The sequence below is a fragment of the Sinohyriopsis cumingii genome, chromosome 5 (assembly GCF_028554795.1).
Source record: "Sinohyriopsis cumingii isolate HCF-2022 chromosome 5, ASM2855479v2, whole genome shotgun sequence".
Classification (NCBI taxonomy): domain Eukaryota; kingdom Metazoa; phylum Mollusca; class Bivalvia; order Unionida; family Unionidae; genus Sinohyriopsis; species Sinohyriopsis cumingii.
In genome coordinates this window covers 66,049,308-66,064,106 of record NC_142965.1, presented here as the reverse complement: position 1 = coordinate 66,064,106, position 14,799 = coordinate 66,049,308, and positions in this window count along the sequence as shown.

Sequence of the window (14,799 nt, the reverse complement as noted above, 5' to 3'; positions counted from 1 at the left end):
GCTGGGGATTTAGAACTCTCTAACCTGAATGATTCTACTCTTTCTTCATATTTAGTGTCATTTCATATGATCAGGTATCATCACGCATATTCCTAAAAGATCCAGGGATATTAATTCGTGTTACAAGGCGGCAATTACCTATTGTTAATTTATTAGATCAAAATATAGTTTTCATAATGCATCTGTGAGGTCGTGTGACGTGTAAATTCACAATGCATACATTAACATGTCATGTTTTGGTTAACTGTCGATTGCAATATATTTGTATAAAGACTACACTTCATGCAAAGTACCTTACATTTTGTATCGAATTTGAGTATGGAGTTGTCTATACCTTCGACAATATACGTTTGCTTTTATTAGATGTAACAGTATATTCAGCTTTAGAAATGAAATCTTTTGCCGCTGCATATATATCCTTTGATGCGACAGTATTGATGATGTAGCAATTAACATATGAAAGTGGGAAGTGTTAACGAAGAGAGCAAATGAAAGAGAGAGAAAGCGACAAATTGTAGAACTCGGATATCATAAAACGACAGAACATGAAATATTAAAAATTTAAAACACAGTCATAGCACAATATATAACACAGGAGAAAGGAATAAGTTTTTAAAAGTTTGCTAATGAAGAGACAATTATTATTTTGCGTGAGGTACTTTACATATATGGAGAATTAATTAAAATCAGTTTTCTTTTACAAAGTTTAACAAGCTTTTATTAATAATATTTGGTATCATTACTAATTATCATTTTGTTTCTAGATGTCTTCTTTTAGCAGCATAAAAACAAGGAAAGTGTGGGCAATTTTCAAAAACGCATGTGCTTCATGGTAAAATATATCAGTTACATTTTTTGGAAGTCGTCCAAATTTAAATATATAGTTGATGTGTAAGAGAACACATGTATATGCTCTTTTACAAGAATTAAATCAATTTTGTTTGGATCGACCAAGTTTACCATGATTTTGTAACATATATTTAGACCAGTAAGAAGACACTTGATTTGACATAATATTTCCAAATTTAGATTTAAGCCTTAATAACAGAGTAGCAGGTATTTTCAGAACCTGAGAGATTTGAAAACGTGATGCTCTCTTGGATGAAATTTCAAGAGGAATGTAGACAGAAATTAATATGCATCAAGTACATCTTGTTATGTAACATATTAGGATTCAGTTTTGGAACGCAAGCTGTGAAGAGTAAATTTGAAATCAAACATTGTATTGGAACATGTATTCAAAATAAATTCAAACGTACAAATCCGAAGTGATAAATTAATTTGATCAAACGTCATGTTTCTTAAGTAAATTATAATCAAGTGTGCCGTATAAATACATAATATATACTTGAATTGTCCCGCATATCGGTTACAAATAACCCTTTTGTATACCTCAGTAACATAAGCTCTTGCTTCTGCCAATAAAATCTATTTTACTAATGGTGGATTGACGATACGATAAAGGTACAACAGACATTGAGAATGGAGTGAAAAAGAGACGGAGAACAACAAAACTTTGAAAGATTCAAAACTAAACAAACAAACACACACACACACACACATTTATGCCATGGACTAATTGGTTCAATATGAAAATAGTCCTGTTTGAATATCCAAAATGTCTAAAATGACACATACACCTGTTATATTGAAAGTCTTGTTATTACTACTCCTTGACCGAAAGTAATATCAGTATGGAGTGGTCATAAAAAGACTTACTTTGGCGTTTAGTTGGTCACTATGCATGAGAAAAATCGTGCAAAAACTCTTTCATATTAATGTGCTTTAGAACCTCTATTACTACTAATTGGAACCAAGCTTTACACTCAGGAATAAAAGGTTGTTTATTACATTTTGTTGGATACATATAATGTTTACGCAGGTTAAATTCGAGGTTTTCTAGCTTAAAGATTTACGCAATTAACACTGAAGGGATTTGTCATTGGATCCGTTCAAGGCTAGCATAAATCACATTTCACATCATACTACACACACCACTTTGATAATGAATGGGTGACCTATATAATTTATTACATAAATACCAGTTCTGGTGGGTTTTGCGGCAATATTTCACAGAACTGGTTGAATACATAATGTACATCTGTATGAGGTGGTAAACTAGCCATATGACTGACCGGAGAGTCATGGCATGACACTCTCAAGGGACTTAGGATTTGTTGGATATCTAGTGTACATACACGTGCAGCTGTGACCTATACAAGTATGAATTTCAGATGAGTGTTAACAGTTTACCTTGCTTTCCTACGTTAAATGTGAGACACTGGTCTTTATGAATGAGTACTATCTTTTCTCGTCTCGAGGTACTATCAAAATTTGTTTTGTATTATTTGCAGATGCTATCGACCATATATTTTTCCCTCTACAGTTGTATTGTTAAACGTATATGAACACCCATCCCACCCATGAAGCCATAACACATGGCCTATTACTTTGTCAATTCTAGGCCTTTCCAATGTTGAGGAAAATTATCCCTTTTTGCGTGACAGATTAAAATCAACTTGGATAATTGGAAACGTATGGGTTACCGTCTATATACTTAGTTTGTTTCAGTTCTGTGCTTTACTTATGCTCATGTTGTACATTCTAATGATATCCTATACCTTTCTAACAAAGGACAACAAAATCAGATGTCTGCAGCACATCTGGATTATATTCGCCCATGCTTTTTCATTTACTTACCACATTTTAGGATGTCTGCATCCCAGAGGTGACACAATGCTGTGAAAAATTAATGTTAAACAAATTCAATCCAGATGGTAAAAAATGTAAAGATATTATCACACTAAGAGATGCATTAGTTGATGTTTTATAACCTTAATGAAAAAAGACGAATCTTGCGTATTATCGTAAATGTAGGATTTTAAAAATACCAGATAAACATAGAATGTTTTGCACATCATCTCATTGATCCGTGAGATTCCTTTTAATTTGTGTTAAATGTATGAATCACCTACGAGTTATTACAATTGCAACATCGTTACAATACAACACTATAATGTATTGTCTCCAAATATGTATAAGAAAGCAGATAGGAAAATTTCATGCCAGTCGGGTTTGACCATGCGTCTGTCTGTCCTCTAATCAAAGCTTTCCAGGCAGAAGGTGGTGTTACCTCCTATCTGGTAATATTCTTGTATTAGTTACAAATAACCAAATAATACCGATACAGTGTTACGCGGGACCCCTTAGAGACAATCACACTCAAATCAAATATTACTCAACAAACATAAATGCGTTGAAAAATGCATAATTTAGCGTGCTATTTATATTTTTCAAAATTTCCAAGATGTTCCTCCACAATGAATTTGTGCAAAGGGCATGATTGGTATTCTGCATTAAATAAGATACGCTGTTTCCTATGATTGCATTAGTTGGTTTCAGTTATCAAGATATCATTAGGAAACCTCTAAAGTAATAATAGTATCTCTCAACAACTGTCTGTCTGTCTGTCGGTCGGTCTATTAACCTTTCAATTATTCCAAGATCAGGATTTCAGTGTCAAAGCACCCGTCCATATCAGTATTTGTTTATGTACAACTGGAGAGGGGTTGGGATTAATATTATTAGTAATCCACCATCTTCCACCTACATACGTTCCCAGCAGGAAATGAAGACAAAATGTTGAGTCTCAATTAAAAACACTTTTAAATATTGCAAATATAGACTTATGTATGTAAGAAAGACAATAAAGTTATGTTTTAGGTTAGATAATACTTCCCCAGTGAAAACAATAGAATTGCATAACAGTCTGCTAAGTTTATTATTATTATTATTATTATTATTATTATTGACGTAGAGATGGTCTTTATAATATTTGTAAATGTATATAGCACATAAATAGCATATACCCTATTAGTATTATTATGCAACCATTTGTTGTTTAAGAGACATTGAATGGTACATAACTATTTATCAGCGAGAAAAGAGAGCTTGACACCGGTACCAATGTTTGTGGTATGTGCCTGTCAACATACTCTGCACTAATCGTGTCTTAGCAGTTATACTGCATTTCATGTATAAAGCCTATCGTGTGCTGAAAAATGGCATAAAATCACATAACAATAACAACTACTCGTGCCATATATAGGTTTTTTTTTTAAATAAAAAAGAAACAAATAAATAAGGAAGATGAATACGTCCGCATTACCATTAAGAATTGTAATTGTTGGTGAAAATGGCTCTATAATTTTAATTTATACTGGAGTTTGTCATTTAGACGAAAACGATAAAAATACAAACATGAAGTCTTTAGTTTGATTGGTATCTTCTCCTAAATATGTCAAGCGTATCAACAATGTGCACAACCAGGGAAGAATATTTTATTGTAAGAGTATTTCCCCATGCAAAATCCCACGCTTCTAAATTTAGTGACATTGGGAAAACCTTTATCGGCTGAAAGCCATATTATTATCGTGCAAGGCGAATTATGATAGGTTTGAGTGATGTGATATTTGAAAATAACGAGATTCAATGCAGGTAAAGTTAGTGTAGCTTCCATTCTAAAACATTTTGAGTTGGTTTGCAGGCATGATATGACTTATGTGTGTTTTCTACGCAACAAAGTCAGTTAAAAGTCATTTTGTCATCAAGGCTATGTTGTCAAAACACGGAAGAAGAAGAGGAAGAAGTTTGAAAAAGATGGTAAGAAAGATATAAAACAATGAAGATGTTGTATCCTCGATGGTTGAATGGATACACACTTAATGGTGTACAACAAGATTTGATTTTGTGTGGCATGAATATATGCTCGTAAATGTAGTAATTATTATTTTGGTGACTCTTTTTATACTCATTAGGGTAATTATGTCCTTTCTCCAGAGGAAAAAATGGTTTCGAACTGAAGCCGGATCCGGTTGGTTATATTGGTCGCTTTGCATTTGTATATCTGTATATTATACAACACATTCGGTTTGAGGCGAAGTGTTAATTGGGTTTATCATTGCTTGCCTGTGCTCTTTTGACGCTAAATACCTATGTGTGTTGGTAGTAACAAATCGAATCTAATCAATCAGTTAGTCATAAGTGGCAACAGTTCATTCACGCCTTCTCCAAAATACCTCGGGATAATGAACAGATAAAACTATTGTGTTTCAATTGCATTTTATTTTTTGTCTCAATTACACTGGTCAACAGTGAAATCATTACTGACTTGAAAAGGCCCTAATCTGTAGTATTTTGGTGTGCCGAACACGAATATAACCGTGAAAAATTTGTATTGGCTCTCGTTTTGAAGATATTCATATACCTCATTTTCTATGTTTCACTGTGTAAATTTCTCCAGTAGGACTGCAGCAACATCCGGAATAATGATGTAACATTGCATAATACCATCATGCTCACATCATCCACAGTTGATTGCATCATTTTCTGATGCAATGCAATACTAATGCCATGCGGCTGCTGAAGTAAGTTGACGTCAGCAGTGTACTATACATGTGTAGGCCTATTATACTAATGCCAGGCGGCTGCTGAAGCTGACGTAAGCAGTGTACTATATAAAGCCCAATCAGATAGGTTCAGCATTTAAAATATTTTAGACGTTGTGCGAGACAGTTCAAGCTACTGTTACATAAAACTTATTATTTTATCCATTTACGTACAATAAAGAACAGTAATGCCTCGAAAGTGTGTTAATACCGCGGACAATTTTTGCTATATTTGTGGGGAAGTGACATTTGCCAACCAGAAGAAAAGTATCAATTCTCAAGTGAAGAAGGCATATCATCTTTACTTCGGATGCAAGGTTGGTGACCAAGACAAGCCTTGGGCTCCGCATATATGCTGTGCTACATGTACAACACAGCTTTCACAGTGGTTGAATTGCAAAAGGTCATCAATGCCGTTTGCAGTCCCAATGGTGTGGAGAGAGCCAAGCAACCACCTAAATGACTGTTACTTCTGCTTGGTTCCTCCTCTTTCCGGCGGAATAACGAAGCGAAAGAAGTCGAGAATAGTCTACCCAAACATTCCGTCTGCATTGAGACCAGTTCCACATGGTGAGGGACTTCCTATTCCAGAACCTCCAGCAGAATATTCTCTTGATTCATCTGACGAAGACAAAGGTGAGTCGACCTGTTCTTCTCCTGGTCCATCAGCATGCAGTGATCCAGATTTTCACTGTGGTGCATCATCAACCCCACACAGAATAACACAGGAAGAACTAAATGACCTGATTCGTGATTTGGACTTATCAAAGAACAAGGCAGAATTGCTAGGATCAAGACTCCAACAATGGAATCTTCTAGAAGAAGATGTCACAATTACTGCATATCGAAAGCGCCACCAGCAATTGGAGCCTTTCTTCAGAAAGGAAAGTAATCTGATATTCTGTTCCGATATTGAGGGCCTCATGAATGCTTTAAAAATCACTCATGACCCACAAGAATGGAGACTATTTGTGGACTCTTCGAAACTGAGTCTCAAGGCTGTGCTTTTGCACAATGGAAACATTCTTCCATCTATTCCAGTAGCGTATGCTGTCCACATGAAAGAGACATACAATAACTTAAGGCAGCTACTGAATTCCATTGAGTATAACAAGTACAGCTGGCACCTCTGTGGTGATTTGAAGGTAGTTGCCCTTTTAATGGGACTGCAGCAAGGATATACAAAATACATGTGTTTCTTATGCGAGTGGGATAGCCGAGCAAGGGAAATGCACTACATGAGGAAGGAATGGACTCACAGGCAGAATGTAGCCATTGGAGAGAAGAATATCCAACACCCAGCTCTGGTTGAGGCTCAGAAAATCTTGCTACCACCCCTTCACATCAAACTAGGTTTGATGAAGAACTTCGTGAAAGCCTTTGACCGGACTTTGCCAGCATTCCGATACCTGCATGAAAAATTCCCTCGACTCAGCGAAGCAAAGATTCAAGAGGGAGTTTTTGTGGGTCCTCAGATTCGAGAGCTTTTCAAAGATGACCGGTTCAACAACTTGCTGGAAGGTGACGCGAAACAAGCATGGAATGCTTTTCGCCTAGTTTCTACAAACTTCCTCGGAAATGTTAGGGCAGAAAACTATAAGGAACTAGTAGAAGACATGTTGATGAAGTATAAGAAACTTGGCTGCAATATGTCTCTAAAGATTCACTTCCTTCATTCCCATTTGGATTTCTTTCCTAGCAACTGTGGTATTGTTAGTGATGAACACGGCGAACGTTTTCATCAAGATATCGCAACAATGGAACAAAGATACCAGGGAAAATGGTCCACTACAATGCTGGCTGACTACTGCTGGACACTCCTCAGAGATGCTCCCGAACAGCTGTACAAGAGACAGGCGAAGAAATCTAAGATGTAGTCAATGACTTGATTTTTTATAGGTAGGCTATTACAGTTGACCTTTTACTATTGGAATGCATTTCGTTATGTAAACATTAATTTCTTGCAGATTACAAAAAAACTAGAGCCAATTTTGCAATTTGACTGTCATATTCGTGTTCAGCACATAAAAATTGATAAGAATTGACTAATTTTATTTCAGTAACATGACTTTTGTAAAAATTTGTTGTCCAGTGTTATTTAAAACAGAACATTTGATCTGTAAATATGATTGAAAGACACGTGTTCCCAGGTACACAACTCGGGAAACTGCGTCGGAGACCATGCATTGTGTGTGTGTGTGTGTGTGTGTGTGTGTGGAGACGTCTGAAATTAAGATTTCCTATCAATGTAGATTTATCTATAATGAAGGACATTTAGATTGTCTCATCAATACCACGACAGTTTTAAAGCAATTGTTAAGCCCGATGTTTTATTATTATTATTATTATTATTATTATTGATTGTGTCTGTTTGTGATTTTAACGTAGTTTTCACATTTTCTCCGTCAGATCGCTACGATGTCTGCAGCATGACAGTTTATAGTGATGTGTAGCACTGGGGCATCATGCCGCAGACATGTAGCATGATGTCCCACCCAGTCACATTATCCTGACACCAAGCCGACCAGTCCTAACATTAACCTCTTAATGCTGAGCGCCTACCAAGGCAGCTGTTAGTACCATTTTCATAAGTATTTGGTACGACTCTCCAGGGTTCGAACCCGCGATCTCCCGCATCCGAGACGGTCGCTCTGACGGAAATGCAACCGGATCGGTATTATTATTATTATCTCTATTTTGTTAAAACCCGTGCTGTTTGGCAGATAGCCACCTTGTTATTATTATTATTATTATTATTATTATTATTATTTATTTATTTATTTATTTATTTATTTATTAAGCCCGTGCTGTTTGGCAGAAAGCCACTTTATTATTATTATTATTATTATTATTATTATCATCATTATTATTGTTATTATTCTCTCTGTATTTATTTAAACCCTTGCTATTTGGCAGATATTTGGATGGTGTCTAACTGCTTAAAATGGGTAAAGATAGTCGTTCACTATTAACATTAATTGCGGTCTGTAAATTATACGTATACGTAATAACAAAGCCATGCAACAGTTGCTAACGAGCTTTAAAATAAATAAATAACCAAATAATGACATTCTTCTTGTTCTCTTTAATGAAATTCCAGTAGGATTTTCGTCTCTAACGTAAGAGAGGCAAGATCTTTTTGATTCGCATAGGACAGTTTTCACATCCGGGTACGTTAAAGTGAACCATACGTCTTCATCCAGTCATCATGTTTAGAGTCTATTTGCTATTGTCCGGATTGTATACTTAAATCATGTTGATTATGTTTCTTTAAAAAAAAATTACTCGTTCATGGAGATTAATAAAATAAAATATCATGTTTATAAAATTTTGCGTAGGTTGATAAAGACTGAGTCGTTGACCCCATCTAATTATGTCGCGCTTACATGCAAGACAAACAAATCTCTTCACGTTACGAAAATCCTATCTATGAATAACTTTCATATGTCTTAAACGCACTTCATTTCGCTGAATACATGAGTGATACAACTAAAATACCCATTTAAAATCCAAGCATGAGCAATATCCTCTATTTCGGACAATTTTCGATATAGCACGGATTTTTCATACTGACTGTGTTTCGTTATCTTGTCTTTTAAAAACGTCATTTGAGGGTTTTGTCAACTCAGTTAACCTTGGCAATAACAGTTGTCATTGCCACATGGAAACTTGGAAAGCGAATATATGTGAGTATTATAACACGCCATGCAATTTTTCTGTGCACCATAGTCAGCGTTAAACTAGGTACTTCAGTTCAAACATGATACACCAGTCACATGTAACTAGTTCCTTTTTGCCGAAACATATACAGTATCATCGATGGCGATGATGTATGAAAGGTAAGATATATAAGCTGCAAACTTTAGAAGATCGTTCTTTCAGCTCAGTAGGATGTTATGATTGTGACTAATTGTAGATTGTAAATTAGGTGAAATGTATCATGGTCTGTAAAGTCGAGTATAACATGTATACATGTGTATATATATATATATATATATATATATATATATATATTCCTCGTTTTCTTCTTCGGTAGAATGAAATGCACTGTGTATCGATTAGGATATGTGTAGGGAAAGAGCTTGCACTTATTTATCGAGTTAATTATAAACATATTGGTGGTGTTTTAATGATTTATGTATTTGTGTTAAACATTAATTGGTTTTGTATTGCCTGTTAAATTTGAAGACTTTGGGCATGTTAGACTGTATCTTCCTACATCCTCATTTGAAAGTCATGGGGTGCGTAAGAAAGAAGTATTTGAGGAGACGATTTAACAAATATAGTTGACATAATCGCAGACATTGTCAAGCCATAAGTGAACTATGTTTGTCATTACATGAGAGGTGGAACAGAATCGAAGAACCACGATTACGTGTTCTTTATATATATATATATATATATATATATATATATATATATATATATATATATATATATATATATATATATATATATATATATATTGATACTTGAAAAAGGGATATCAATTGGAGGGAGGTAATTACCCAATTTGTGTGTACCCGTATTAATAGGAAGTTACGTGCGTTTAATCACGATGGTGAAAATGCTTTGTTTCAATAAAATCAATATATCTTGGACCGTTGCCCAAAAGATAATAGAGAATTATGGCAATCATGTGTCCTTACATACAATAAGTCATGAAAGGAACTAGCGGGCATTTTATATTGCATTTGCCATGGACGTGGTACAAAATTTCAGATGAATAAAGTAGGGGGGATCAATGGACAGATATACACACACATAGATAAATTGTTCAATTTAGGAATCATCATTTACATTATTCTCATTATTTTTATAAAAAGAAACGTACAGTTGTATCATTGTACGTGTCATAAAAATATCTGTATGGCCAGTATGTGCATCTGTACCTTTTATTATGATCTACTCTCCAGCCTTTTAGGTGTGACTAAAACATATTTTATTTGTGGACAGTATTTGTAGAACAAACATCTCATGAACAGTTATACAAACTCTACAACACCTTGCTGTTAAATAGATTATTTATAAATGTCATGCTACAGTACATAAGCTCTAGCTACCACTGTCCACTGTACTAAAATCCGTCAACAAAACGATATGGATTTCTTTAATTGTAAGATATTCCTTCACAACCTCATTGCTGAACGTTACATGCTAAGGTATGCAAGGAAATAAGCCATTTCTATTACCAAAATATATAGATATTTCTTCCAAATATTAGTATCATCACCCATCCACCTGTACAGAATTGTCCATTATCAATAGCCCTCAGCAAACATTTTCCATACGGTCTAGTACCAAAATACCGTTTCATATGGTCTTTTCTTTTTTTGGCGCTGTATCTGATCGTATTGTTTCAGTACAGAAGACATATCTGTATTTGATAGTAAACTGGCCACGCAATAATCTAGATCAAGTGAATATTGTGGTATTTCACGCCCAACATACCTGTTATTGGTCCGTTATCTTTTGTGAATGCACGTGTACTTACGACAAGTGAAATAGTGCTTTTAATCCAAAAGTCTAATTGATCCAAACTGAAAATGGTCCTGTTTTAATTTTTAAACTGTCCGCCACAACGACTGTCTTCAAAATCGTGTTATCGCTACTCTTTCTGCAAGAAAAGTCCTATCGGCATGGGGTTTTCTCTAGAAAGCTTCTTATGACATTTGCTTGTCCCTAAGTGGAAACACTGTTTGTGGACATTCAATATGACCACTACAGCAGCCATCTATAAATCTCAATATCGGTACTACTCACGAATGGATGATTACAAACACCTGATATATTCAGTAAAAGGCATCATAATGCATAGCTAGACTTAAATGAATATGAAAATGATACCGATATGACATTAAAAATGGCCACCACATGAGCATAGTCTCCTCTTTTAGATTTGAGATTGAGGCTGCATGTTAAATTACAGTTGAAATTAATTGACCATATTTGCCATGAAATTTGTCGGACAAGAAAAGCGAAATGCGTCGCCATATATTTTAACTGATACAGACCAGACATGTGAATCATTTCCTGATTGCAGAAATACTGTCGTAGCAGGTTAATGTACGTCACTGCTGCAGGTGACTGAAGATTATAATTTTTCATTTGATATGGCAGAACGTGTTGTACTGGAAGCAGGAAAATGTCAAATATGAACTTGTTTCAGTTTTGTTTTGCAAGATCATCAATTGTCTTTACCTTTTCATAAATTTACTAATGTTTATCAGAATGATACTTGATATGATCACGGAAATCCCGTACGATATAGGATTATTACTTTATGCTCTGTATAGTGTATATTTGCAGCTATCTATATTAACTTCTATATGCCTCGATTACTGTGAGGGGAATCAAGCGTTAATGCGTATTATATGAGAGCTAATTAACTGGTCTCCTTGCGAGTTTATATGACTACGTAACATCCTTTTTTGGCGACGTGCGTTTAATGGAGAGGGTATAGGCGTTGGCTCGGGCGCTCAATGCTCTTCGTGACAATAATCGTGACACAGTGTTCGAATCTCAGAAGATGTTAGAAATGTCATTATCCTATGATGGATCCATGGACATCACTTCCTGCCTTGGTTGGCATGTAAGTTGATCGTCATGTCAAACGTATTGATCACGTTGTATCTGCATAGGTGTTGAACAAATTTTAATGACGTTTAGGCCATTTTGTCTTTGTATGGTTGTGCAAGGCATGAAGTATGTCCTGTTATCTGTTGTCCGCCATCCGTCAGTTCGTTAGCAAAATTTTATCGCAATACTACTTAGATCATTTCCATTAACCACACACACACACACACACACACACACACACACACACACACACATATTAATCTTACGGTCCGATTGTTTCAATATTAAAATGGTACTGTTTGAATATTGAATATCCACAATGATGATCACATCTACCATCTTGAATTTGTTTTTGTTACTACAATAGCGGAATGGAAAGTAATATGGGTAGTCGTAATAAGACTTAATGACGTTTATTTGGTCTTTGTATACCAGAAAAATCACGGAAGCATGTTTTCACATTAATGTACTTTAGCACCTACGTAACTACTATTTGGAACCTAGTGTTATGCTCATGAATAAAGGTTGTTTATTACATTACTTATGGATACAGATAATGTTTGTGCACAATAAAAACGCCTTTTCTTTTTTTTTTTACATACTGACTAATGAAGAGATTATTTAGTCATTAGGCCTATATAAAGTATATCAGGGATCATATCTGACAACATAAACGATACACACCATCGTTATGTTGGCCTTTTCTTCCTAGGAGTTTATGTTATATGGTATGTACAAACAGTTTATGTTACGTGGGTGTTATCAAGGAAATGTTTTCATCATAGAATAAATAGTTCATATAAATATGTAGAATATGTGATTCAAAATGAAGATGTTCTTAAATAAAACACAGCATTGTTATATTAGCTTAATATGGGTCCAACATTTCCATTTTTCAACTAATTTTTATCAAAGTATTTGATCCTAAAATATTTTCTATGCAAGAATCGCGGTCAGAAGCGCAAGTTGTCGGATCCTACCAAGACTAAAATCAGTTTATTCCAGCTTCATGCTCATATATCCTTATACAGTATGAACATACTTGGTGGCAACTGAGATATAAATATATTCTTATCTCAATGATATGGGGCAGACATAATGTATATATGGGATTTTATTTATTATTCTATGCTTTTTGCTCTCTCTCTCTCTCACTCTCTCTCTCTCTCTCTCTCTCTCTCTCTCTCTCACACACACACACACACACACACATTTTTCTCATGTTTTATTTAATTGTGTAGAATATCCGAAATTGAAATGTAAAACTTTTGTAAAGGCAATGGAAATATTATTTGTCTCGATATGTATCTCTCAGATGCTGCTATCAAAATAAAATGAATTGCCCTATATATTTCTATCAAAATAAAATGAATTGCCCTATATACTGCTATCAGCATAAAATAAATTGCACTATATAGTTCGTGGATATATGTTTTTCCTGCCTCGCTGCGGGAAGGATAATGCTCATTTTCCCAACCAAAACCTCATGTTCGGATGCCGTGGTATGAATATACACCTTGATGTAGGATATATTATACCTTTTATGTTCAACTTACCCTTCTTTATTGACCTTGATGCCTATCATCTTATCTGCCTTTTGAACACCGTGATATGCGTAATTTTATATATCTTATACGTACGTTGCTCTTAAACGAGAGGTTGCACTCAGTGTTGGCATGGATTATAGAATTTAGAGGCTGAGGGAACTGTTGTCACTTTCCTGCTGGTACTGTGATAGTATGATTATAATTAATACTGTGATAGTATATGATTATTTAATGTATTTCTTTTTCGAAGTAAATCAACGTTCGCTGCAACATGTGAGATTAAGTGATAGCTCTTCATATGTCTATGGTGCATGTGGTTTTCCAACTACCACGTTCTAAAGACAAATACACTCAAACATCGGATATGTGTCTTTCGCACTCATCTACGTCTCCTTACATCGGGATACAAAGGACTTTAGATAGGTAAAGTAAAAGGTTTGCATCTTCTGTTTATTGGCATCAAGTAGCAATTTTGGCATTACATTACATTACGATAAGAACTCGCTAGGAAACATTTATGATGCAAATAAATGTATTTGCGTATAACAATTTTCATACATGGTGAGAGAAAATTTCCACAATCGACATTGCATTGTAATGGCAATCATATAACAGATTTAATAGCAAACGGGTATTAGTATACTTTTTATAGTTTGGCTTGTTGATAACGAGGTCGAAATTTGTGAAACATTTAAATACATCGTCAAATATGCTTTTCAATCATTCCAGTTTCAATCACTATCATATTTCAAATATTAATTTTCATTTACTAATATATTTAAAGTAATAAGATTCAATCTGACGTTAAACATAGAATATGATAAACATTGGAATGAAGCAATGCTACTTAATTTTACATGTGCTTTGGTCCGAACCAGAGTAACAAGTGTTTGCGGACGGACGGTGAAGGAATGAGCGATTCCTTACGGTAAGGGACAATGCTGCTCTTCCTACGAGTTCTCGGTTTGATCCTTCACATCCGTGTATTCATCTACCCATAGGTCTCTATGTGTCTGTATAACATTCCATACCTTTATTTTGGAAAAATTAAATGGGCAATACTGAGATAATAAGCTTGAGATTTGTAAAAGTCCTAAATGCATCGTCAAAGGTTCTTTACATTATTCCATTATTAATTGCAAACTTGAAGAACATATTCATTCATAAAACCGTGATAGACCATTTTGTTTTGTTTAATGCTTTCATTTCAACACCATTGCAAACAA